Raw genomic sequence first — 23,821 nt, forward strand, 5'->3', positions numbered from 1 at the left:
ATTCTATTATCCTTGATGAGGGATGAGCAGAGCCAGAGCGGGATGAGGGATGGAATGGAGGGGTTTGTCGGATTACTTCTGTCCTCGCATATTCGAGGAAGGTCCCCCCAGTGTGAGTTAGTCTCTTATTTTTGTTTAGCCCCTTTCAGCTTTCAGGCCCAGGTGGATGGTGTGTTACGCTGTTGAGGACTGGGCTTGTGTGACTCCCCGTTATGGACGGGTCAGTCGCTTCCCCTAATATGGGTCTCTCTCTTTGACTGCCGGGTAATCCTTGGGGCTTAGTTGGTGATGGTATTGGTTTAGGCCAGGCTCAGCTTCGGGATCAGTGATCAGTATCCTGCTTCTTGGGTGGGTGCATCCTTTTTGTTCCTATGAGAGGTCCTGCGTTGAGATGTGAGGCTTGGTAATGCCTGGTCCTCCCTTCGTCATCCTGCGGTTATATCATGGTTGCCTGTTCTGGCCTGGGCCTGGAGAAGAGTGCAATTAGTGTAATTGGCATTCTGAGCATTCCTCCATTTGCTCTGTGGTTCTTGGGATATTGTTTTGCTCCTTCTGCCAATGCTTTGTAGCTATGGATACAACAAAGATCTGTGATGTTGCCTGTCACCTGTTCTGGTGCAGATGGGTCTTGTATCCGTGAAGGAAATATGTTGGGCATTCTGTCCCTGACTCATCCAGTCTTCTATGTTCCCATTCTTTCATTGACTATTATTCTGCACCCAACTTGTTGTACATTGTTACGTAGGGCTCATCTTTTTGTTTCGTTTCATGCGATTTCTGTAAAAATGGAAAACTCCAATAAAAAGACTTAAAACAAATTCAGGTTAATGTTCACCCAAAGGGGGGCCTTGAAATCAGCAGAGAAAGTTCTCTTTGGTAAATCTGAAGATACTACAAGGGCCCCACCCTGCTGCTCTGCATCTTCCTGTTTTAGGGTCTCGTAGAAGGGTAAGTAAGGTATTACAGGTTTAGAGTCTTGCCTTCAACATACTGCCAGGTATAAGCATGTTTGTCACTCCTGTAAGTGATCAGACACATGGGACTGACACTGTGGGGCCAAAATCTCTATTTGCAACCGAGGCGATCCCTTACTTCTATAATGTGTTGCATTTTGGTTTTGCAATCGGCGAATTCAAGCTCGAGGACAAAGGAGCAATCGCTTGATCAGGATTGTGAGTTAAAATGATAGGATTTAAACCTTGCAGGCCACAGGATTGTTGTCTCAAACTTCAGAGATTGGTGAATGATTGTTCCCGCTGGAGCCATAAGGAAAGCAATTTTTAAGAGTACTCGCTGAATACTGCTTCCTGGACCTGTACGCAATTCCCAAAAATAATCTGCAGCAAAAATAGTCCAAGAGCAATGTTGACTTGGACGGTCTCTATTCCCAGAAGCATTTTGTTTCTTGTACCTTCACAGTAACTGAATTCCCCAGGGTTGTTGCAGTCTTAAGTGCATTGTGCAAAGAATGCTGGTGTTATTCTGAAGAGGTTTATTATGAGATGCCAACAGCAAGGTTCCTTCTTGCCGTGGCTCAAATATTGTTACCGTCGGCATGTGCACCCGCTTAGAAGAGCACAGGTCATAGGGTGGCACGGTAGCACAGTGGTTAGCACTGTTGCTTCACAGTGCCATGGTCCCAGGTTTGATTCCCGCATGGGTCACTGTGCGGAGTCTGCGTTCTCTCCATGTCTGCGTGGGTTTCCTCCGGGTACTTCGGTTTCTCCCGCAGTCCAAAGATGTGCAGGTTCGGTGGATTGACCATGATAAATTGCCCTTAGTGTCCATAAAAAGGTTCAGTGGGTTACTGGGTTACAGGGATGGGGTGGAGGGGTGGACTTGAGTGGGGTGCCCTTTCCAAGGGCTGGTGTAAAATCGATGGGCCGAATGGTCTCCTTCTGCGCTGTAAATTGTATAATTATTTGGTATGAACTGGTGAGAAGCTGGCGGGAGAGGACAGCAACCCCAGTTGGAGTTGGGGGGACTGTCAGATTTTAACTGTTGTTAGGCATTTTAGAACCTTCTGGACACAACGTGGAACTCAATAACTTTGGATCATAACCACTGCTCCCATTTTTTTTTTGGCAGCATGCGCTGGTACTAATTCAGCCATGATTGAATGGCGGAACAGACTCGATGGGCCGAATGGCCTAATAATGCTCCTATGTCTTATGGTCTTATGCTTTTCAGTTAATCATTCCCGCCCCTTCACAGGCCTTCCCTTTTGTTAATTCTCCACCCCCACCCCCCCACCCCTCCCCCCTTTCCCTGCCTCTGTACTTGCTTAAAACAACAATCCTGTGGATTGCAAGGTTTAAAACCATATCGCTTCTAACATTTTCCAATTCTGATGCAAGTTCACCAGGCTGGGATGTTAACTCACCTTCTCTCTGCATAGATGCTGGCTAAGCTGCTGAATATTTGAAGCATTTTCTGCTTACAGAAATGTTGAAAGCCCGGGCCTCATGTGAATCTCGCCATGGTCAGCTGCTGACAGTTTTTCAGGAGAAAGAGCCAGCTGGATTATATTCCTTGGAGGAGAATGGGAGGTGATCTAATTAAATCATAAAAACCTCTTCAGGGGCTTGGCAGGATGGATGAAAGGAAAATGTTTTCCCAGGCTGGGGAAGAAAGGACATGGGGTCACGGCCTCAAAATAAGTGGTCAGCTATCTAAGACGGAGATGACGAGAATTTCCTTCATGCGGGGGGTTTGGAATCTTTGGTATTTTCGACTCCGGAGAGCATCGGAAGCTCAGATGTTATTAAGGTGGAGGTCAATACATTTTTGAATACTAGGATAATTAAGGGATTAAGGGATAGGGCAGAAAGATGGAGCTGTGGTAGAAGTTCAGCCATGATCGACTGAATGGCAAAGGAGGCTCAAAGCCCCAAGTGGTCCAGTCCAGCTCCTATTTATTTTGTGAAAAGCCAGGAGCCTGGAGCTCACCTGCTGACATCATAAGAAGGCCAGAGGGTGGGTCAGCAGGTTGCACCACCCACTGGCTGAAGAAATTCCTCCTCATCTCTGTTTAAAGGATCGTCCTTTAGTCTGAGATTGTGTCCTCTGCTTCTAGTTTTTCCTACAAGTGGAAACATCCTCTCCACGTCCACTCTATCGAGGCTACGCAGTATCCTGTTTCAATTAGAACCCCCCCTCATCCTTCTAAACTCCAATGAGTACAGACCCAGAGTCCTCAACCATTCCTCATACAACAAGCTCTTCATTCCAGAGATCATTCTTGTGAACCTCCTCTGGATTCTTTCCAAGGCCAGCACATCCTTCCTTAGATATGGGGCCCAAATCTGCTCACAATACTCCAAATGGGATCTGACCAGAGCTTCATATAACCTCAGAAGTGCATCCGTGGTCTTGTATTCTAGCCCTCTCGACATGAATGCCAACATTGCATTTGCTTTCCTAACTGCTGACTGAACCTGCATGTTAACCTTAAGAGAATCGTGAACAAGGACTCCCAAATCCCTTTGTTCTTCTGATTTCCTAAGCATCTTCCCATTTAGACTTCAAATGAAGTTACTGTGAAAAGCCCCTAGTCGCCACTTTCCGGCGCCTGTTTGGGGAGGCTGGTACGGGAATTGAACCGTGCTGCTGGCCTGCCTTGGTCTGCTTTCAAAGTCAGCGATTTAGCCCTGTGCTAAACCAGCCCATGGTTATATACAATAATGTATATGTACAATAATGTATATTGTGAAAGTTGTGGTCCCAGCATCGACCCCTGAGGCACACCACTCGTCACCGGCTGCCATCCTGAAAAAGACCCCTTTATCCCCATTCTCTACCGTCTGCCAGTCAGCCAATCCTCTATCCATGCCAGGATCTTACCCTGAACATCATGGGCTCTTAACCTATTTAACAATCCCCTATGCGTCACATTGTCAAAGGCCTTCTCGAAATCTAAATAAATCAAGTCCACTGGTTCTCCTTTGTCTAACTTCCTTGTTACTTCCTCAAAGAACTCTAACAGATTTGTCAGACCTGACCTCCCCTTGACGAAGCCGTGCTGACTCAGTCCTATTTTATCGTGCACTTCCAAGTACTCCGCGATCTCATCTTTAATAATGGACTATTAAATCTGACCAATGACCAAAGTCAGGTTAACCGGCCTATAATTCCCCGTCTTCTGCCTCCCTCCCTTCGTAAACAGGGGTGTTACATTAGCCACTTTCCAGTCCTCTGGGACCCTTCCTGCCTCCAGTGATTCCTGAAAGATCATCACCAATGCCTCCACAATCTCCTCAGCTATCTTTTTTAGAACCCTGTGATGTAGTCCAAGTGATTTATCTACCTTCAGACCTTTCAGTTTCCCCAGAACCTTCTCCTTAGTAATGGTCACTGCACTCACCTCTGCCCCCTGGTTCTCCTGGAGCTCTGGCATCCTACTGGTGTCTTCCACCGTGAAGACTGATGCAAAGTAACTATTCAGTTCTTCTGCCATTTCTTTGTTTTCCATTATTACTTTTCCAGCCACATTTTTCAATGGTCCAATGTCTATTTTTGCCTCTCTCTTACCTTTTATATATTGAAAAAAATTCTTCCTATCTTCCTTTATATTACAAGCTAGCTTGCACTCATACTTCATCTTATCCCCCCTTATTGCTTTTTTAGTTGTCCTCTGCTCGCTTTTAAAGGCTTCCCAATCCTCTGGCTTCCCACTAATACTCGCCACTTTGTATGCTTTTTCTTTAGCTTTTATGCTGTCCTTGACTTCCCTCATCAGCCATGGATGCCTTGTCCTCCCCTTAGCATGTTTCCTCCTCCTTGGGATGCATTTTTGTTGTTCCTCCCGAATAACACCCAAAAACTCCTGCTATTGCTGTTCCACTGTCTTCCCTGCTAGGCTCCTTTTCCAATCAACTCTGGCCAGCTCCTCCCTCATGTCTTTATAGTTACCCTTATTTAATTGTAATACCGTTACATTTGTTTGCAGCTTCTCCCTCTCAAACTGCAGGGTAAATTCTATCATATTGTGGTCACTGCTCCCGAAGGGTTCCTTCACCTGAAGTTCCCTAATCAAGTCTGTCTCATTACACATCACCAAATCCAAAATTGCCTGTTCCCTAGTAGGCTCTGTCACAAACTGCTCCAAAAAAGCATCTCTTAAACATTCCACAAATTCCTTTTCTTGGGATCCACTACCAACCTGATTTTCCCAGTCCACCTGCATATTGAAGTCCCCCATGATTATTGTAATATTGCCTTTTTTACATGCCTTTTCTATCTCCTGATTTATTTTCTGCCCCACCTCCTGACTGCTACTAGGGCACCTGTACATAACTCCCATCAGGGTCTTTTTACCTTTGCGATTCCTCAACTCTACCCACAGAGATTCTATGCCTTCTGATCCCATATCGCTCCTTGCTATCGATTTAACTTCATTCCTTACTAACAATGCAATCCCACCCCCTTTGCCCATCTGCCTGCCCTTTCGATAGGACACATATCCTTGGATATTTAGATCCCAGCCCTGATCCCCTTGCAGCCACGTCACTGTGATGCCCGCAACATCGTAGCGGCCAATTTCAATGTTCCGTATACTGCGCTCATTTAGGTACAGCACCCTCAATCCTGCATTGACCACCTCCCTTTTCACACTTGTCACCTTTTTTGCTCTGCTTGAGGGTGAGGTTGTTCTTTTATTTTGGTTCTCTATTTCCCCTTCAGTTATTACACCTTCTAAGCTCACATTCTGGTTCCCACCCCCCTGCCATACTAGTTTAAATCCTCCCGAGTGAATTTAATAAACCTCCCAGCCAGGATATCAGTGCCACTCCAGTTTAGATGTAACCCGTCCTTCTTGTACAGGTCCCACCTGCCCTGGAAGAGATTCCAATGGTCCAAAAATCTGAAACCCTCCCTCCTACACCACCAGTTTATGTGTTTAGCTGCACAATCCTCCTATTTCTAGCCTCACCCCCCCACCCCCACCCCCGTTCCTGGACACCCCCTAAATAAAGTGACCACCCCCCCACAGAGATCCTCTAAATAAAGAGACCCCCCACGGAGACCTTCTAAATAAAGGGACCTCCCCCACAAAAAAACCCTCAAATAAAGGAAACCCCAGCGACACCTAAATAAGGAAACGACCCACAGAGGCCCCTAAATAAGGAGAGTCCTCCTTCAGACTCCCCCAGAAGAGAGACTCCCATCTGAAAGCTAGAGGGCAGTCCAGACAGAGGGAGTGAAAAAAATGACAGCTTTAACACTCACCTGCTGGCTCAGACACAGGAAGCAGGACCTGTCAATTCCTGGAAAGGGAAAACCAGTCAGCTGTGTTTAAACCCCCTCGGATCTTTTATCTACAAGCCATTCATTCATTTCGCTTTGATATCGATTTTATAAGGCTGTGATTGACAGCTTCCACATATAGACAGCTGTCAGCATTGTTCCATTCATCTCCCTTCACGTTTGAGTAACTCTGAAGTGCTCTAACCGCAATGCCTATAAACATCAAGCTTTGATTGGCAGCTCCTGGACCACTTCAAACAGAGTTAACTGCTGTCAATTTCCAGCTGACCACTTCAAAATCACTCAAGCGTTGAAGGGAGGTGATTGGAAAGCACTTAATTCGGGGGTCTCACGGTGGTGGACAGCCGTGGGACCTTGCTATCGGGCCACCTGCTCAAAATGGCGGCGCGATAGCAGGATTCCATAGGGAATCCCTCACAATCCTGGCCATGCGTAAATATGCATGGTACCAATTGGGAATCGCTTCCTCATTTGAGTGTTCAGCAGGTGAAATTCTGTTCCGGTAGGAGAACATAGGGCTGGATTCTCTGATTGCCTACGCCAAAATTGCATTTGGCGATTGGCTGGAGAATCCATTTTGATGCTGGAATCAAGTGGTGGTGCTGTTTTTCAGTTGCTCCGCCCCCTCCAAAACGGCATCATCGTTAATTACACCGCACATCGTTGGGACGGCCTCAGGACGTCACCTGAAGGCCCTCCCCTGATGCTCTGCCCCTGATGGGTGACTTCCCGACAGTGTGGATCAATTGTGGTCTGAGGTTTTGTCAACCTCGGGTGGCAGCTGTTGACTGTGTCCAGCGTCGCCACAGTTGGTGGGCGAGCCGTTCCACTGGTGGGGGGGGGGGGGGGGGGCTTCGGTGGGGGCTGGGTGGACTGGTGGGGTGTTGTCTGGGTGTGGCGAGGGGGGTTACAGGGGGCACTATCTGGCAGACTGGGTCAGCGTGCGGCCGACGCCATGTTGTACGGCGCGCCCGCCTCAGATTGACACTTTGCGCGTGCGTGGACACGGACTCAGCAATTCTCTGTCCGTATCTGCAGGTAGGGGCTTTACGTAGCGTGGCTGCTGGCCCCTCACTGGGCATCGGTGCGCGGGCGGCACCGGCGTTTTAGTCGAAAGACTGGACACTGCTCCGGACATAGCCTCAAAATCGGAGAATCCAGCCCTTATTTTTAGGAACGGAGAATTCCACCCAGCATTTCTTCTCAAAATGGTTCCAAAACGGTTACCCTTCATGAGACAGGATGAGGACTTCCGGTTGCGGCAGGGATGAGCTAGCCGCACGTTTCGGCGGCTCCAGCTCCGACGGAACTTCGGGCTCTTTTAAGAGCCCCAACGGGGACTTTGACGGCCGAAAAACCTGGTGCGAGGCGCGAGGGAAGGGAGTCCCCCCCGAACGACGGAGGGAAAAACCGGCGGCGGCGGCTGCAGCCCGAAGAATCTGCAACCAGAAGGTCAGAGTGAGTGGAACAAAATGGCGGCGGAGAAACCACAGGTGACATGGGGGCCTGAGCAGGACGAGGTGGTGAGACGGTGCGTGGACCTGCTGAAGAAGGAGGTAATGACCCCGTTGTTACAGGCAATTGAGGGGCTTAAGGAGACTTTAAAGACTCAGGAGCCAGAACTTTGCGTGGTGGAGCAGAAGGTGTCAGGTATTGAGGACGAGGTCCTGGGCCTGGCGGTCAAGACTCAGACGCACGAGGCACTTCATAAAAAGTGTGCTGACAGGATTGAGGCCCTTGAAAATGGAGCGCGAAGGAAGAACCTTAGGATACTAGGTCTCCCGGAGGGTGTGGAAGGAGTGGACTGTGGAGCGTACGCAAGTAAGATGCTGAGCTCACTGATGGGTGCGGAGGCCCCTGCCGGCCCCATGGAGGTGGAGTGGGCAAATCGGATCCCGGCGAGAAGACCAAAAGCGGGAGAACCACCGAGGGCGATAATCGTGCGATTCTACCGCCTTAAGGACAGAGAAGAGGTCCTGAGATGGGCTAAAAAGGTGCGGAGTAGCAGATGGGAGAATGCGGTGGTAAGGATCTACCAGGATTGGAGTGCGGAGGTGGCGAGAAGAAGGGCGAGCTTCAACCGAGCCAAAGAGGTTTTGCACAAAAGGAAGGTGAAGTTTGGGGTGCTGCAGCCGGCAAGACTATGGGTCACGCATCAGGAGAGACACTATTATTTCGAGACGGCGGAGGAAGCATGGTCCTTCATCAATGAAGAGAAACTGGACCGGAACTGAGGGACTGATGCTGCAGGGAACTGTTATTGTTGTTATTATTGTTTTTGTTAATGGGATGGTGAAAGTTAATCGAGAAGTAAACAGGGAAGGGGGGGGACACTGGGGAAATGTGGGCGCCGGTGAGGGGGGAGAGGCGGGATATAGTCGGAGAATGGGGAAGGAGAGGGGGAAGGGAAAGGGAGCTGCGCCATAAGAGGCGGGTCAGGTAAAGGGATGTTCCCGCGCCAGAAAGAATAAGGCGGGAAAACAGGCGCAAGGCGGATGGGAGTTCCCTCACACCGGGGGGGGTCGAGGAGCGAGCAGGAGTAGCCGGGGTCAGTTGAAGTCAGCTGACTTACGGAAGTGATATGGGGGGAGCAATCAAGCTAGATAGGGATCTAGCGGGGTGGGGGGGGAGGGGGGAGAGGGGACAACTGGGTTGCTGCTGCGGAAATCCAAAAGGAAATGGCTAAAGAGAGGGTGGTCGGGGGCGGAATGCGGCGCTGGGGGAGCGAGCGGGAGCGCGGAGGCGGGATATGGGACTGGCCTAGAGAAGGTAATGGCTAGTCGACACGGGAGGGGGGCAGGTAGCCCCCTAGTGAGGCTGATCATGTGGAACGTGAGAGGCCTGAACGGACCGATAAAAAGGGCCCGAGTGCTCGCGCATTTGAAAGGACTAAGGGCAGATGTGGTTATGCTCCAAGAGACGCACCTAAAGGTGGCGGACCAAGTTAGGCTAAGGAAAGGATGGGTGGGACAGGTGTTCCACTCAGGACTGGACGCAAAGAACAGAGGGGTGGCCATTTTGGTGGGGAAACGGGTAGCATTTGAAGCAAAGAACATCGTAGCAGATAGTGGAGGTAGATATGTAATGGTGAGTGGTAGGCTGGAGGGAATGGAGGTCGTGTTGGCGAATGTGTATGCCCCAAATTGGGACGATGCGGGGTTCATGAGACGGATGCTGGGGCGTATTCCGGACCTGGAGGCAGGAAATTTGATTTTAGGAGGGGACTTCAATACGGTGCTGGACCCGGGGCTAGATAGATCCAGCTCAAGGACTGGAAGAAGGCCGGCAGCGGCCAAGGTACTTAAGGGGTTTATGGACCAAATGGGGGGAGTGGATCCATGGCGATTTCTTAGACCCAGGGCTAGGGAGTATTCCTTCTTCTCCCACGTCCATAAAGTGTACTCCCGGATAGATTTTTTTGTTTTAGGAAGGTCGTTGATCTCTAGGGTGGAAGAAGCTGAATACTCAGCCATAGCGGTTTCGGATCATGCCCCACATTGGGTGGACCTGGAAGTAGGAGAGGACAGGGAGCAGAGAACATTCTGGTGATTAGATGTGGGACTGATGGCGGATGAGAGAGTGTGTGCAAGAGTGAGGGGGTGTATCGAGAGATACCTGGAGGTCAATGACGATGGCGAGGTCCCTGTGGGAGTGGTCTGGGAAGCACTAAAAGCGGTGGTCAGAGGAGAGCTGATTTCTATTGGGGCCCACAAAAGAAAAACAGAGGCCAAGGAAAGGGATAGATTACTGGGGGAGATTTTAAGGGTGGACAGGAAATTTGCAGAGACCCCGGAGGAGGAGCTGTACAGGGAGAGGAGACGACTCCAGACCGAGTTTGACCTTCTGACCACCAGAAAGGCGGAGGTACTGTGGAGGAAGGCACAGGGGAGGAGGTATGAATATGGGGAAAAGGCTAGTCGCCTGTTGGCGCACCAACTGCGAAAGAGGGCAGCAGCGAGGGAGATAGGAGGAATTAGGGATGAAAGGGGAGACACTGTGCGAAGGGCAGGAAAGATAAATGAGGTGTTTAAGACCTTTTATGAAGAACTGTATAGGTCTCAGCCCCCAGAGGGAGAGGAGGGGATGCGGCAGTTCCTGGACCAGTTGAGGTTCCCGAAAGTGGAGGAGCAGGCGGTGGCAGGCCTGGGGGCGCTGATTGAGGTGGACGAGGTTATTAAGGGACTGGGAAGCATGCAAGCAGGGAAGGCCCCGGGGCCGGACGGGTTCCCGGTGGAATTCTACAGAAAATATGTGGACTTGTTGGCCCCTTTGTTGGGAAGGACGTTCAATGAGGCCAGGGAAGGGGGGACACTACCCCCGACAATGTCAGAGGCGACGATATCGCTAATTTTGAAGAGGGACAAAGATCCGATGCAGTGTGGGTCCTATAGACCTATTTCACTATTGAACGTGGACGCCAAACTGCTAGCAAAGGTGCTGGCATCGAGGATAGAGGACTGTGTCCCAGGGGTGCTGCACGAAGACCAGACAGGGTTCGTAAAAGGGAGACAATTGAATGTTAACGTGCGACGGCTATTAGGGGTGATAATGATGCCCTCAGTGGAGGGGGAGGCAGAGATAGTGGCGGCAATGGACGCAGAGAAGGCATTTGATAGGGTGGAGTGGGAGTATTTATGGGAAGTGTTAAGGAGGTTTGGGTTTGGGAACGGATTTATTCGCTGGGTTAGACTACTTTATGGGGCACCAACGGCAAGCGTAGTTACAGGCCGACATAGATCGGAGTATTTCCGATTATATAGGGGAACAAGACAGGGATGCCCGCTGTCTCCATTGTTGTTTGCGCTGGCAATTGAACCTCTGGCCATGGCGCTGAGAGACTCCAGGAAATGGAGAGGGGTGACTAGAGGGGGAGAAGAACACCGAGTCTCGTTATACGCGGATGACCTATTGCTATACGTGTCGGACCCAGCGGGGGGGATGATAGAGGTTATGCGAATCTTGAGGAGGTTCGGGGAATTTTCGGGGTATAGGTTAAACATGGGGAAGAGTGAATTATATGTGATACATCCAGGGGACCAGAGTAGAGAGATAGAAGGCTTACCGCTAAGGAAAGTGGAAAGAAACTTCCAATACTTGGGGATTCAGATCGCTAGGAGCTGGGGAACCTTGCACAGACTTAATCTGACACGGCTGGTAGAACAAATAGAGGAGGAATTTAAGAGGTGGGACATGCAGCCTTTATCGCTGGCGGGCAGGGTGCAAGCAATTAAGATGATGGTCCTCCCGAGGTTCTTATTTGTATTTCAATGTCTCCCTATTTTAATCACCAGGACCTTTTTTAATAAAATAGATAGGAGCATTACGAGCTTTGTGTGGGCAGGGAAAGTTCCGAGAGTAAGGAGGGGGTTCCTTCAGCGCAGTAGGGACAGAGGAGGACTGGCACTACCGAACTTGGGAGATTATTATTGGGCCGCCAATGTGGCAATGATACGTAGATGGATGATGGAGGGTGAGGGAGCGGCGTGGAAAAGGCTGGAGAGAAGGTCCTGTAAAGGGACGAGTCTAGAGGCGCTGGTGACGGCGCCGCTACCGTTCTCACCGAAAAAGTACACCACGAACCCGGTGGTGGCGGCAACACTGAACATATGGGGACAGTGGAGGCGACAGAGAGGGGTGCGGGGAGCCCTGGTGGGGTCCCCTATCAGGAACAACCATAGGTTCACCCCAGGAAGAATGGATGGAGGATTTCAGAGCTGGTACCAGTTGGGAATTAGGAAGGTGGGAGATTTATTCATAGATGGGACTTTTGCGAGCTTGGGAGCACTGGAGGAAAAGTATAAGTTACCCCGGGGGAATTTCTTGAGATATATGCAGGTGAGGGCGTTTACTAGACAGCAGGTGAGGGAATTTCCGCGGCTCCCGACACAGGGGATACAGGACAGGGTGCTTTCAGGGGTGTGGGTCGGAGAGGGCAAGGTGTCAGAGATTTATAGAGAGATGAGGGAAGAGGGGGAGGAGTCGGTGGGCGAACTAAAAAGAAAGTGGGAAGAAGAATTAGGGGAGGAGATAGAGGAGGGTATGTGGGCTGATGCCCTAAGCAGGGTAAATTCCTCTTCCTCATGCGCCAGGCTTAGCCTGATTCAATTTAAGGTGCTACATAGAGCACACATAACGGGGGCAAGATTGAGCAGGTTCTTTGGAGTGGAGGACAAATGTGGGAGGTGTGGCGGGAGCCCGGCAAACCACGCACATATGTTTTGGGCGTGCCCGGCACTGGAAGGGTATTGGAAGGGAGTGACGGGAGTGATTTCGCAGGTGGTGAAGGCCCGGGTCAAACCAGGCTGGGGGTTAGCTCTATTTGGAGTTGCGGAAGAGCCGGGAGTGCATGAGGCGAAAGAGGCCGATGTCGTGGCCTTTGCGTCCCTCGTAGCCCGGCGCAGGATCCTACTCATGTGGAAGGAGGCGAAACCCCCCGGACTGGAGGCCTGGGTAAACGATATGGCGGGGTTTATTAAACTGGAGCAGATAAAGTTTGCCCTGAGAGGATCGGCTCACGGGTTCACCAGACGGTGGCAGCCACTTCTCGACTACCTAGCGGAACGTTAGAGGGAAGACAGATGACCAGCAGCAGCAACCCAGGGGGGAGGGGGGGGGGGGGAGGAGGCTTAGTTGAGTATAGGTCAATAGAGTACGAGGTTTTGTTACTTGTATATTATTATTATTATTATTATTGTTAAAAAGTTAAAAAAATTCTGTTTTGTTATTGTTATCGTTTCGCTTGTTTTGTAAGCGGGAAAAATGTTGCTCAGGGAAAAAAAATTTCAATAAAATGAGACAGGATGAGAAAAGGAGAAAATGGCCTAATTTCACTGAAAATATCAGTCTGAATACAGAAGTGGCTAATTTAGACAGCCTGAAAATGATCATGGAAATCGTGATGGCAATTACCTTGTGCCAATTGATTGAAATGTATTCATAGAAATTACAGTGCAGAAGGAGGCCAAATGGCTCCTTCACACCACTTAAATCTGCCCTTGGGAAGCAGGGAAGAATGGCATAACACAGGAGAGAGGAGGCCCCAAGGTTTTCTGATGCTGCCCTGGAAGCCTTGGTGGTGGAGGTGAAAATTAGGGGAGCTCTGCATCAGTGGTGGGGGGAGGGGTCAGGAGGCTCTCTAGACACATGCCAAGAGGCAGTCGGAGCAGATAGCCATGATGGTCAATACCAACATTCAAGCCCACCGGGCCTAGATGTAGTGCTGCAAGAAGTGCAAGGACCTCGCCTAAGTGATCAAGGTCAGTGAATACATTCTCGGATGCCATACACTGCCAACTGTCCCACTGGCCTCAGACACTGCTCAATTCACCACACTCTTATTATTCACCTACCAACAACCTTTTTCAATCAGGATACATTCCTAACATTTATAGCCTGAGGAAGGAGCAGCGCTCCGAAAGCTAGTGACATCGAAACAAACCTGTTGGACTTTATCCTGGTGTTGTAAAACTTCTTACTGTGCTCACCCCAGTCCAACGCCGGCATCTCCACATCATAACATTTATATGATTGACCACATGCTGATATACCAATTACTTCTGCAAGCCGCACACTGGTATCCTCCATCTTATGTATACTTTGCCAACATTCAGCCATGGCAGCTATATAACCCAAACAGATATGGCAACACTTATCGATGCTTCCCTCTCTCTTGCAGGACACGGTGGAGCACAACTGGGGCTGCCTGTAGGAGGAGAGGAAAGCCGGCATGTCCAAACCCCTAAAGAGGAGATGGGGGTGCCATTATTGAAATGGGAATTGCCCATTGCCAGGTTTCAGCTGCATTTGTTGAAGATGACTCCATCTAACTATCTATCTCACATCACATTTAATTTTCATCGCACATCTCTCCTCACTTACAAGCTGCAGGTGGCGTCAGCACAAGCATTTTCCTGTCTTGTTTCCCTCTCACTGCAACCTGGAATCCTGAGCATTACGAATGGAGTCATAGAAAAGCAAATAAGTTATGGCGAACCTTTCTGGAACACTAATGTGGCCACAACTGGAAGACTAGGCAGACTGGAATTCTACCTTTTCTGGTCCGGGGGTGGTGGGTTTAGGGGTGAAAGGGTGGGTTGGGAGTGGGTGAGGGGAGGCAGTAAAGCAGCAGGGAGCCAGTTTGGAATGACTCCTCAATACATTCCCACTGTTGGAGAGGTTTCCCAGCAGTCGGCTGAGAGCTGGGTGCCCAGTACACGAATTAGCCAAGCTTCAGGACCATTGGCATCTCTGCACCAACCCAAGGTGGACATCACAGCTGGAAGCTCCATCCCCCAAATGAGGAAGCCATGGGGAAAAAAGGCATCTTCTCCATGGCTCTGATGCTCGAGACTGAGGGACATCCCCTCCCTCCCACAGGGCCTTCACCCTCAGCTGTTCGGAATATAAAATTAAAATTTTCCCTCTGAGAAATTTTACATTCTGAGGCGTCTTTGTGCTCTCTAAACTGCCCTGACAGCATTCTCACCTCTGCCTACCCTTGGGGCGATAGTGCTACATGCTGAGTGAGAGCTGACACCTCACTGCACTCAAACAGCATTCACAGAGATCAGCTCGGCATGCAAAAAATAAATGAAGTAAGAAATCACTTGGGAGGTGATTTGGTCTGTGTGCTTTGTGCATCGAAGTGTTAATGGAGTACATGAGATGTATGCGCCTGTGACAGGTTTGGAAAAGGTATACAAGGGAGAAATCTTCCCATTAGCTTATGGTGCGAAGACTGGGGGACACAGATTTAAGGTTTTGGGTGAGAGATGCAGAGGAATGTGAGGAAGAACTTTTTTTTAATACACAGAGTGGTAATGACTCAGGACTCACTGCCGATGAGGGTGATGGAAGCTGAACCAATCAATGATTTGGAAAGGATATTCGATGGGCAGATGAAGGAAAACAACCTGCAGAACCATGGGGATTGACAGGAGAAATGAGACTGACTGGAATTCTCCACAGAGAGTTGACATAGGCACGATGGACACTTTGTTCCCCGCGGCTAAGATCGGGAATCCTGATCGGGCGGAGAATCTCACATTGGGTCAAAAACGGGATCAGCTTGGGCAGCAGCGTACACAGGGCTGGATTCTCCGTTTGGGAGACTAGGTCCCCATGCTGGTGTGAAAACAGTGGTGTTTTATGCCAGGAAAACTGGCGCAAAATGGTCACCGATACCCTGCTCCGGGGGTTGGGTTTGGGTGGGGGGGGGGTTGAGCGGCTAGCAGCCAGGCAGGGTAGAGCTCCCAGCTCCAGCTGCCGATACGGACCGGGGCATTGCCGGGTCCATGGCCATGCATGCGCACGGCATGGCCGTGCTTCATGGCGGACTCAGCCTGCGGGCCTGGACCGCAAAAATAGTCACACACTCAGGCGCCTCAAACCGCCCCCCCCCCCCCCCCACAGTACCCCCAGCCGGGAATAATGCCCCCCGCCTGCCTGAGGCCACGGATACGGTGCGTGGCGATTCAGGGAGTGGAGCGATTTCGGCGTCGGGGATCGGAGAATCCAGCCCACAGTCTCCGTCCAGCGCAGCAGACCATAGTGGGGTTCCCACCCTGCATTTGCGGGAACATGAAAATAGCTGATTTACATTCACTGGGATGCAATTAACGAGCTGGAAGCTTGTGGCTCCCCCCCACATCCTCCGTTCTGCTGCAACCCCCTCCCCCCACAGATAACGTCACCGTGCACGGGGTCTTTTGTGTAACTATTGCCAAGGACAGTCCTGGCGTGATGAACACCAAGTTGGGCGGGGGGGGGGGGGGAATCAAGGGAGTCAGCACATTACTCATGTGCCCGGCTACCAGATTGCAGAGGGAGGGTCCCCCAAAGGTCTTGGGAGTTGGGCGTGCTCGGGCTGTGGGTAAGGGATTGACCACATGACCCTCCCCAGGTTGGGGGTTCCGTGCTTAGACTGCCCCTTCCATTTCTGGACAACCTGAAGACCACTCTTGGCATGGTGATCTCAGGTGTTGAAATGTCCTTTCAGTTACTTAGACTATACTGAATCCTGCTGTTTCTCTCAAACTAGAAGGCCTCCGATTAGTCCTGCAGTGTCAAGAGACTGCTCAACGAAAGCCACTGATTGATGCTGATTGAGAGAGTTTCCCAGTCAAATTCACAATCAGCAGCCGTTTCCTCCCACGCTAGGGTGTTTCCGAATCTGGAATCAGTCCTGACCTCTGGTGACCACCCCCAAAGCAAAAGTTCACTCCTGGATATCATGGGGGAAGGAATAGTGTACGTATCCACTTCACAACCTATTTGCCCTTACTTGTTCATTTTACTTTACTGCCTGGTGGAATGCTCCTTTCTGTTCTAGATCCAATCCCTAATAGGAGCTGCGACTGGAACAGGTTATAGTTTACAATAATAAGCCTTTTCGTACAGAGGAAATGTCTCAGGTTCTCAAACTGCCAAACAAGGCAGAAATATGATCTTTTTGTTTCATTTTTGATGTTTCTATTAAGTAGACAGTTGACCCATTCAAGCCTTTGAGGCGTGACTCGATTTCCTCTCTTCAGATAAATAGAGTGTAGAAGTTTCCTGACACTATTTGGCACATGAAACAATGCACCAAATAACTTGCTGCAGGTAGTTCAGTTCCATATTGAGGTAAAAAGAAAACCTACCAAGATTCCAACTTCCATCTGTGTTTAATACATTTTCCTTCTTCCTCCCTTCGAAAGATGTTCTGTGTCACACACTCTGTTCTGCCCAATATTTGTTCAATATTAGGGGAATACAAGCATGCTTCAAGATGCCACTCAATAACCATTTCAAGAGCTGGCAGTAAAAGATTTTTTAAATATGCATTTCCGTATTTGTTGCAGGCAGGTTATGAAAACAAAGATGCTCAGTGCTTGAAACTTGCACTTCAGTTATGTAGATGTGGGCCGGGATCCTCCGTTCTGGGGACTAAATCCAGCACGCCGGTGGGAAAACCGGCGCCAACGACACCGGTGTCAACGGGCCCCCAAGGTGAGAAATTCTCACGTTTTTTGGGGGCTAGGTTGACGCCTGTGGGGATGGCGCCGCTCCAGCCAACGCCGAAGGGACGGCGCGAGTTCGCGCATGCGCGGAACGGCCGGCGTATTCTCGCGCATGTGCGCAGGGCTCTCTTCTCTGCGCCGGCTGCTGGGCAATATGGCGGAGCCCGAGAGGGGCCCGGCGCGGAAGGAAGAAGTGCCCCCACGGAACAAGTCTGCCTGCAGATCGGTGGGCCCCGATCGTGGGCCAGGCCACCGTGAGGGCCCACCCCCCCACCCCACCCCCCGGGGTCAGATTTCCCCCCCCCCCACGGCAGAATACGGCAGCCGGCTTCGGGGCGGGATTCGCGCCTCCCACCAGGGACTCTCCGACCCGGCGGGGGGTTGGAGAATCCCACCCGTGACTTTCCATCTTGGTGACACGCAGTAGTGTTTACACAGACTTGACTCCATTCAACTCTCCGTGGTCAGTTGGCAGATTGAAACCAATTCAATTCGGAGCAACATTGGGCTGCTGAACCATGAGGTGTGAAATTGTTAAGATCAAGTTGGAGTAGAACTCTGCGATATGGCAACTGCTGTGCTGGAGACCAACTGCTGTGTTGTATGGGTATCTTTAAGCATTTCTCTCTTGCGTAAGAACAGTTGATTTGCTGTTCCTCAACATTTATATGAAGGCTACCTTGGACACATGAAGTAGGATTCACCGTTGCCCGCGCCAATATCGTAATCGGCGATTGAGCGGAGAATCCCTTCCGACAGAGCAATCGAGGGCGGCGTCATTGAGACTCTGCCCCCTCAAAAGCGTTGTGCGCTGCATGCCGTTGGAACACCGTTGGCGCGTCATCGGAAGGCCCTCCCCGATGCTCCACCCCCGATAGGCCGGGTTTCCAACCGCATGGCTGACGTGTGGTCTGAGTGGCCGGGAACCCGGTGTGGCGGCCAGGACTGTGTCTGGTGAGGGCTGGGGGACTGGTAGGGGGGTGGCCAGAGGTTGTCCTGTGGGGCAGTGTTGTATGGCGCAACCGCTGCAAGTCGTCGCCCTGCGCATGTGTAGCCACGGACCCAGCCATTCTCCGGCCTCTTTTGTTGCGGGAGCCAGGAGTTTTATCCGGCACCGCTGCTAGCCCCTCACCGGTCCCGGAATCGGTGAGGGTTCAGGGCCAATTTTGGCGCCGTAAAACGCCATAGTTCACATGCCGGCATCAGCACTTAGCTGCAGAATCAGAGAATCCAACCCATGAGTTCTGGCCATGAGACTGCAGAGTTGTGGGGAGAAATCGAAGGACATCTTTAGAATGGGTATCTCATGGTAGACACTGGGCTGGCTGGTTTTTTTCTTGTTGTTCAGCTAATCTTCTGATTATCTTGCTTTTCCTCCTGCCTCAGTTACAATATTGTCAGGATTGTTCCATTATTATTAAAGCTTTAGTGCACTTATTCCATTTAAATTACAATTTGTGACTCATCTAATCCAGTGTGTGTGTGTGTGGTTGCTGCTGCTGAACAATAATTTTGTAAATCTGATTGAAAATGCAAACCCAGGCATGTGATAATTGGAGCTGCTATTCTCATTGAGCTTATTGTATCTGGCAATCAAATCTGCTCGTTGTTGTCTAGCTTTGGGTCATCTAATGGAACAGCGGAGCATTGAAGGAATTTGATAAAGCTCCATGTTGAAATGGTGCTTTGCCGCACCAGCTTCTTGAAGGAAGGCCATCGCCTACCTGGGAAGCTGGGCAGGTTGCGTACCTTCAAGCTCCGTGCGAGGTGTGTCCCTGAATAGAGCTCTCAAACAGAATTACCAATTCACATTCTGAGCAAGCCCCATGTTATTTATTAGGGCAGGATGAAGATCCAGGCTGGAGATGAGCTGGCAGGGAAACGCATTTCAGGGAGTGCTGCATTCATCAGTTACATGGACCTGCAATTGATCCCGGTGTCAAACAGCAAATCTGCAGAGCTGATATGAACTTCCTGACATCAGAGGGCACCTTGTTTGATCCTACACTCTATTGACTTTTTAGTTCTTCGCAAGGAAGTGAAAGTCATTCAAATATGTTGCCCGGGCTAATCATTGGCAGGAAATTCCTTTTTGAGTTGGCTATTAAAGGAGCACTGATCTGCGATATTAACATAGATGAGAAATTACAGGAGAATTTTAGGTTTACACAGGGTTTTGGCCTCATTTTCATAACAATGGGAGGTTCATATTGTTACTCGGGTTAACTTTCTATTTGCTATGAATCGTATTAAATTGATTGTTGTTGGCCTGTAAAATAGTTCAGCTGAATGGAAACCCCAAATTTGCAGGTGTCAACGATCATGTGTGTTATAAAGATACCAATCGCTCACAAGGGATTGTGCCAGTGCATTGTTGGTTTATTTATTTATTAATCCTCGGCACATACGACATGGACAGAAAGTTTGAGGACATCAGGAGCAGGGCTGAGCCTGCTCTGTCCTGCTGCAGGCCAAAGTGAAACTGTGGCTGGATCAAATGACACACTTCCCTTAAAGTGATAGCATGGTGCTATTCCCTTAAAGTCACATTACCACAAACGGTGGTCAGTGGTAGCATTCTCACTTTTGAGTCAAAGGGTTGTGGCTCAGGTCCCACTCCAAGGACATAAGTACAAAATCTGGGCTGGCGCACAAGTCTAGCACTGAGAGAGTGCAGCACTGTCAGAGGTGTTATTTTACACGAGATGTTAAATTGTGTTCATGACTGTTCTCTTAAAGCTGTAAAAGATCGGGGATGTTCTTGGGAGCTTTTTGTACTCAAATTGGCTATCACTTTTCCTTCATTACAACAGTGACTATTGTTCAAGGGTAAAGCACTTTGGAATGCCCAGAGGTTGGGAAAGCTGATACATAAATGCAAGTCTTTCTCCTTTTATTGTTGAAGGCACACAAAGCTTTATATCGAAGGACAGGGATGAAGTAATTCTGTAATATGAGAAATATTCCTGGTTGCAGAGTAAGCATAACGCCATCATTAAAAAAGAACTAGATTTAATTTATTGTGCTTCATTGACAGCTGCATTACTACAGAGCTCTGTCGATGTACTTGAATATCTGTAAAGTGTTTGTCATGTCCAGAGGCTGGCGAAAGCTGCTTGCGAGTTCTTCCTTTTCTATTGTTCCATTAAAACTTTCTTTGCACATAAATTATAGATCTAGGGACATGGGAGCAGGAGTAGGCCATTCAGCCCATCGAGCCTGCTCCGCCGTTCAAGCCGATCGTGGCTGACCATCTACCTCTTACTCCGTTTTCTCCACCGTCCAATGTCTCTGTCTCTTCTTTTTTTTTAAACAGGAGTCGCACAGTGGGCTAAACAGCTGGCTTGTAATGCGGAACAATGTCCTCCCCGAACAGGCACCGGAATGTGGCGACTAGGGGCTTTTCACAGTAACTTAATTGAAGCCTACTTGTGACAAGCGATTATTATTATTAAGAAGCCCCACAGATATTGAATTAAGAAGAAGAAGACTACTCACGTGTGCCCCATTTTTTTTTGACTGTCTGTCAGTCATTCAGTTTCACAGTCCAGCCAAAATCTAAGTAGAACAAGGTTGGAAGTGTTTGCAGCATTGCATTTTCTTTTCCTTCAACATTTCCATTCACCTAAAGATTAGCAAAACAGTAAACCTGGTTATTGTGATGAATATAAGCAAATAACATCTGGCAACACCAATAAACCAACACTGCCTGGAAGTCCTTTGCCAATCATTTCAGCAGAGGCCCTCATCTACTTATATAGATGTTAAGTGTTAAAATGTTCACGTCATTTTAAAAAAATCCTAAAATGGACTGCCAGCAGATGAAATTGACAAAGGAATGTGTTTCTTCAGTCTAGGCTAACCGACTGTGGTTTGACTGGGGAAGTCCCAGCGAAGTTAATGTGCTTTGCAGCCTGCAGAGATCATGGCCGGGATTCTCCGAAAATGGGGCTATGTTCAATTCCCATACCAGGTGATGTTATGCATGATAGGCCCAGCTACTCACCCTTGCCCTCACCAGACGTGTGTTGATTCTCAGGTTAATCACCACCAGTCAGCTCTCCCCCTCAAAGGAGAAAGCAGCCTATGATCATCTGGAACTATGTTGACCTCACAACAGGTTCACTGGACTAATCTCAGGGACGACAGGATTGCCTTATCAGGAGTGACTGAGGAAACCAGGCCTGGATTCTTCACAGTTTTGAAGAATGAAGGTGATTGTGGTCACCTGGCAGCGATGAGGCGGAGGCTCGTCATGTGAACAAACAGAGTTCATTGATAACCAGGAATATTGGTACAGAGGCTGCTGCTCCATCTCTTTCACCTTACTAAATGGCCCTCTGATGTGTTCTGCCCGAGAGGTGACTCTACCCGAGAGGGCCCTCTGAGGTGATCACCCGCTCTAGGGCCCCACTGGTCCCTGGAGCCATGTGACCCTCTTTTGCTGTGCTGTCTTAAAGAGACAGGCACCCCAATCCACTACATCTCTCACCCTTTCGCATTTTTATACAATCTTCAAAATTAATCTGCTCAAATTCTATATTATACAGTTGTTTGTGAATCGATGTAGCGATTGTTCGATGATGAAATCCTGGGGCTCACATTTAACTTCTACTAGCAGGCTTCAACCTCGCACAGTTCCAAATATCGTTCTGCATGGGAATCTTCCATAAAGGATTTGGATGGGCACATGGGACTGGGATATTATAGCTATGACTGAAACATGGCTAAGGGAGGGGCAGGACTGGCAGCTCAATGTTCCGGGGTACAAATGCTATAGAAAGGATAGAACAGGAGGTAAGAGAGGAGGGGGAGTGGCGTTTTTGATTAGGGAGAACATCACGTTTTGGAAACTGTTGGGGGAGATGGCTCACCAGGGGAAGGTGGCAGCAGCCAGGTTCATGGCACCGTGGCTGGCTCTGCTGCACAGAAGGGCGGGAAAAAGAGTGGCAGAGCTATAGTGATAGGGGATTCAATTGTAAGGGGAATAGACAGGCGTTTCTGCGGACGCAAACGAGAATCCAGGTTGGTATGTTGCCTCCCTGGTGCAAGGGTCAAGGATGTCTCGGAGCGGCTGCAGGGCATTCTGGAGGGGGAGGGAGAACAGCCAGCTGTCGTGGTGCATATAGGCACCAACGATATAGGTAAAAAACGGGATGAGGTCCTACAAGCTGAATTTAGGGAGTTAGGAGTTAAACTAAAAAGTAGGACCTCAAAGGTGGTAATCTCAGGATTGCTACCAGTGCCACGTGATAGTCAGAGTAGGAATGACAGGATAGCTAGGATGAATACGTGGCTTGAGAGATGGTGCAAGAGGGAGGGTTTCAAATTCCTGGGACATTGGGACCGATTCTGGGGGAGGTGGGACCTGTACAAATCGGACGGTCTGCATCTGGGTGGGACCGGAACCAACGTTCTCGGGGGGGTGTTTGCTAATGCAGTTGGGGAGGGTTTAAACTAATGTGCCAGGGGGATGGGAACCGATGTAGGAAGTCAGTGGGGACAGAAACAAAAGGCAGGAAGGGAGAGTGTGTAAAGCATGACCAGAGAAAGCAGGGCAGAGAGCAAGGAAGGTCTACATTAAACTGCATTTATTTCAATGCAAGGGGCCTGACGGGCAAAGCGGATGAACTCAGGGCATGGACGGGCACATGGGACTGGGATATTATAGCTATGACTGAAACATGGCTAAGGGAGGGGCAGGACTGGCAGCTCAATGTTCCGGGGTACAGATGCTATAGAAAGGATAGAACAGGAGGTAAGAGAGGAGGGGGAGTGGCGTTTTTGATTAGGGAGAACATCACGGCAGTACTTAGAGGGGATATATCTGAGGGTTCGCCCACTGAGTCTATATGGGTGGAACTGAAAAATAAGAAGGGAGAGATCACCTTGGTAGGACTGTACTACAGGCCCCCAAATAGTCAGCGGGAAATTGAGGAGCAAATATGTAAGGAGATTACAGATAGCTGCAAGAATAATAGGGTGGTAGTAGTAGGGGACTTTAACTTTCCCAACATTGACTGGGACAGCCATAGCATTAGGGGCTTGGATGGAGGGAAATTTGTTGAGTGTATTCAGGAGGAATTTCTCATTCAGTATGTGGATGGACCGACTAGAGAGGGGGCAAAACCTGACCTCGTCTTGGGAAATAAGGAAGGGCAAGTGACAGAAGTGCTAGTGAGGGATCACTTTGGGACAAGTGACCATAATTCCATTAGTTTTAAGATAGCTATGGAGAATGATAGGTCTGGCCCAAGAGTTAAAATTCTTAATTGGGGCAAGGCCAATTTTGATGCTATCAGACAGGAACTTGCAGAGGTAGATTGGGGGAGACTATTGGCAGGCAAAGGGACGGCTGGTAAATGGGAGGCTTTTAAAAATGTGTTAACCAGGGTGCAGGGTAAGCACATTCCCTTTAGAGTGAAGGGCAAGGCTGGTAGAAGTAGGGAACCCTGGATGACTCGAGATATTGAGACTCTGGTCAAAAAGAAGAAGGAGGCATATGACGTACATAAGCAACTGGGATCAAGTAGATCCCTTGAAGAGTATAGAGA

At 49.4% G+C, this 23,821-nt stretch overlaps 1 protein-coding gene across 5 annotated transcripts in view; it reads right to left on the reverse strand.

The window, feature by feature from the left end:
* The window catches only part of LOC140426609 (muscarinic acetylcholine receptor M3-like), a 383,533-nt gene that overhangs the window by 169,656 nt on the left and 190,056 nt on the right, over nucleotides 1-23,821 (reverse strand). For 3 of the 5 annotated variants that reach the window (XM_072511607.1, XM_072511598.1, XM_072511617.1), the window contains exon 2: nucleotides 20,766-20,892. The exons of the other annotated variants lie outside the window; for them this stretch is intronic. The gene's annotated coding sequence lies outside the window, so the exon portion shown is untranslated. The remainder of the gene's footprint in view (nucleotides 1-20,765; nucleotides 20,893-23,821) is intronic. 5 annotated transcript variants of the gene reach the window in all.

Source organism: Scyliorhinus torazame, chromosome 1, assembly GCF_047496885.1.
Source record: "Scyliorhinus torazame isolate Kashiwa2021f chromosome 1, sScyTor2.1, whole genome shotgun sequence".
In the NCBI taxonomy this organism is placed as follows: Eukaryota; Metazoa; Chordata; class Chondrichthyes; order Carcharhiniformes; family Scyliorhinidae; genus Scyliorhinus; species Scyliorhinus torazame.